Source organism: Lolium rigidum, chromosome 7, assembly GCF_022539505.1.
Source record: "Lolium rigidum isolate FL_2022 chromosome 7, APGP_CSIRO_Lrig_0.1, whole genome shotgun sequence".
Classification (NCBI taxonomy): domain Eukaryota; kingdom Viridiplantae; phylum Streptophyta; class Magnoliopsida; order Poales; family Poaceae; genus Lolium; species Lolium rigidum.
The window spans coordinates 335996414-336000289 of NC_061514.1; the positions used below are offsets into that span (position 1 = coordinate 335996414).

General features: G+C 42.7%; 1 long non-coding RNA gene across 1 annotated transcript; it reads left to right on the top strand.

The window, feature by feature from the left end:
* Positions 1–715: 715 nt before the first annotated feature.
* On the top strand, positions 716–3295 carry LOC124678958. The gene is made up of 3 exons (XR_006994726.1): positions 716–1215; positions 2591–3055; positions 3172–3295. It is a non-coding gene; the product is annotated as an uncharacterized LOC124678958 (long non-coding RNA).
* Positions 3296–3876: the final 581 nt, after the last annotated feature.

Genomic DNA, 3876 nt, shown 5'->3' on the forward strand with positions numbered 1-3876 from the left:
ATACATGGATACGTGGGACTCAAATCTGATATGGTAAGAAAAAAAAGGAGATAGACTTGGCTTTTTATGTTGCGGGAGACAGAGCTGGACTTTATTTTTTGACGTAGCTGGCCTTTTTTATGTAAAGCATCCGGACTTTTTTGGTACTGGGCGAGAGACTCCTCCATACCATTTTAGGTGTACATGTTTTGTAACGTGGTATAGTTTACGTAACTTTGACTTATTCATTTAATCTAATCCGTTACTATTAGAATCAACGGAGTCAATAATTTTAGGGTTCTTTTGTGGTACCCTCAAATAAATAACAGCCCTTCATTTTTGTCCATCCAAAGGCCCAGAAAGATTCATACTCCTCTCTAAAACGTGAGAGGTATGTATCATACCTGGGCAAAATTTTGCAGCAAACAGAGAAAAGGCCTAGCCAGGCCACGGCCTGCTAGACGAACACGGCCTGATAGACAGCCAGGCCCATGTGAAAAAACTTTAGTTGGTGGGGAAACTGGGAAAGGGAGGACGGGCATAACCCTAGCTCTACCGGGAACTCGCTGGGTGGGTGCCGCCGCCGCTCCAGAACTCCGGCGACACCGCCGCTCCACAAATCCGGCGACACCGCCGCCTCGCTTCCTACCACCGGCGTCTACGACGAGATCTCCACCTACATTCCCTCCGCCGCCCTCTACCAAAACAGCAGCCTGTCCTGGCCGCGGCGCCCTTGACTCACCGGCGATCGAAGATCGACGGCGCCGTCCTCTTCGCTCGCGAAGAATGCCGAGGTCTTCAGGGTGGTACAGGAGAGGTGCCTGGCTTTCATTTCCTCGCGACGCCCGTGACGGCTCGGCGGTGACGCACGATATTGGAGGGCGGCGATGCTGGTAGGCGAAATGGAAGGCGTCGACTGCGCGTTATTCGGTGGTCCAAGACATCGGCGGCGCGTGAGCTTCTCCGGCGTAGGTCCTTCCAAGTGTTTGTGGTCGACGGCGAGCTGGACAGGACTTCGTTGCACTGCCGCTGCAGTTGCGTATGACAGGACGGGTTTGGCGTGCAATTGTCCTTGCCTAGGGTTCAGTGGCGAGATGCCCGCTACGCCCAGGTGGCTGACGCTCACGCAGGGTGCCAGGAAGGTGTGCCTGGGCTCTCAGCGGCAGCCTGGTGGCCAGCAGTGGGTTACTGAGCGAGTGCCAGCTCTCTGAAGAAGACATCAACAGGCTCCTTAAGGTTTGTGCTATACCACTTTCTGAAATGAGTAGTGAAACTGCATTATAGAATATTGGTACCTTTTTACTACACCATTGTGTCATTACTGGTTGAAGAACAATTATCTTGATGCATAAAAGTTTACAATTGCATATAATACATGACCATTAGAAAAGAGCCAATTTCTATTGGTGAAACACAAAGATTGTTGAAGGGAGGATCCACCCTGCATCAAAAGAATTAAGTCTCTGGATGGCATGAATGAATGCAAAGACAAAGGCTAAGGCTGAACCTCCAGCCAAATTTGTGTAATAACTGATTAAGCTTCTCTCTAACTGAACTTGTCCACTATCTAGTGAAATCTGCTTGCATGTCATGTTACTTTTGCAATTGCATTGGGTCTAGTCTTAAGTCATCATGGCGCAAATAAGCCTAGAAGTAAATCTCCGCAATCAACAAAAGCCTCAAACGAATTAATTAGAGAAAAGAAAATGGACTTTGTCTTAGTATGGTGGACTAATATAGATACTTGGCATGACCGGCATGAAAGATATCCTTTAGGCTCTAGAGGGAAACAGGTCATTGCTTTTCCACCAGTTGCATTAATATGTTTTCTACAAATTTCTATGTTCTCTGTCTTCTAAATTCTGATGTTCCAATTAGCTGATGTATGAACCTAGCTTGTAAAAACAAGTCCGTACATTTTAAGCTCATTTTCACAATTGGCAACCAAAAATCAACAGAACAGCCAATCAAGGTGCCGAGAAAATGAACAATGACCAATCAAGGTGCCGAGAAAATCAACAGAACAGCCAATCAAGGAGCTATCAGTAGTGTGCAGAATTGAGATGCATGCAACTAAGAGGTATTTATTTAATTTTTTAACTCACACATAGTTGATATGCAAGAAGTGAAGCTGAATCTGTTAACCCTGACCTATGTAAACACATGCCTCATCCTGCAGTAGTACCCTTGGCTTGGGCTGCAGGTCTAGATGCCTCTTCACCACGGCGACTGGTACTTACCCTGCTGTCCCTACATCCCAATGAGGACGGGGCGCGTCGGGCAGCTCCCTGGCCGAGAGGCACCATACATCATTATTGGCTTAGATTAGGCTGAATTACTTGGCGCTTCCTCTAGTTCATTAAAATATTGTTCTTAGGTGAATGTGTTAATACAGATCTATGTAAACAAAATCGCCTTCACTTAACCTATTTTCTCAAGGTGCAACATCACCTTCACTTATGATATATGTTAACAAAATCAAGTACTAGTTAGTTTACTTACTGTTTACACGTTATCACTTGTTAGACTTTAGGAGATTTTATATGGTCAACTACTATACAATTTTGAGTTTCTTTTTGAAGTAGTAATTTTTTCATCTACTTGTGTGCAGGGTGATCAATCTTCTCGTTCTGCCAAGCCTCCACAAGAGCCACCAAACAATATCCTCTTCATCCAGAACTATCCTGGTCTTTATGGCGAGGCATGATCGGAATTTGCTATGATCCTTTTCTCCGGTGTTTACTTTAGTTAGTTTATAATGTTTCGAACTAGAGTTTTGTACTACAAGTGTGTTAGACTCTTTATCTTGTTTGATTCAAAATACTCTTTATGCTACTTTTAAAATAGTTCAATTGCACTCTGAAACTCAGCCATTGGCTAGACAAAAGAAATTGCTGACTCTACTGTATGGTTAGTTACTAATGAGATTATGCTCGATTTACACTTGTGTACTGAAGAAGTTTCTCTTGTTGACTATGCAGATGGAGAACATGGTGTTCTTCTTTGCTGAGTTGGCTATGATGCAGTACTCGCTGGTGTTGTCCAAGCTTGTTTAGGTCCTGAATTTGATGCTCAGGTTTAGGTCCTGAATTTGATGTCCAAAAGACTAGTACACTGTTTCACTAACAACTGCAATGGCTCGTTATAGTTTTCTTAATTTAGATTGTTGAATTATTTGTAAATGATGTCTAGATGGATCGCCAGTTTTAGATGACTCTGATCTGCTGGAGCTAAAATGTGCTTGCCATGAGCAGGCAGTGCTACACATCTATTACACAGAAATGATGAATGTTTGTGCTTTCTAAAATGCAATGTGCTAGAGGTGATTTTTATTTATATACTGTATTGTGTAATACTTTTAGCACATTTTTTTAATTGTATTGCACTAACTTTTCTTTGGTCTGCTGGTACTAATGTATGTTAGGTTTGTAGTTTGTCAATCCGGGAGCACCTTCTCAACAAGTATGCTAAAGAGATGATAAGTATTGCATGACGGCTTGAAGCAATAGTCTACAAGATGCATTGGCTTCATCGGTCTACCTTGTGAATGAGAAGGAACAACAAATTTAACAATTAGATACGAAATTTGACTCTATATGTAGAGAAGTGTGAGAACATAGCTCATGATACATTTGTATCAAAGTTTAAATCTTGTATGTGCCACCATTGTTGGGGCGCGAGTAGATGTTTTTTCTTACATCTCATACGGCACAACCGCTGAATAGAACAAAGCATACAAGTAGCAGACCCAGATAGTCAAACATATACTTGATAGAAGTGAGGCATTTCAGATTAAAAAAATTGAACTAAAATGCAAATCCAATCCACACACGGAAATTTTAACTAAACTGAAGTTTGACACAGGATAGAAGGACTCTAGTTTGCCAAGTTGACTGC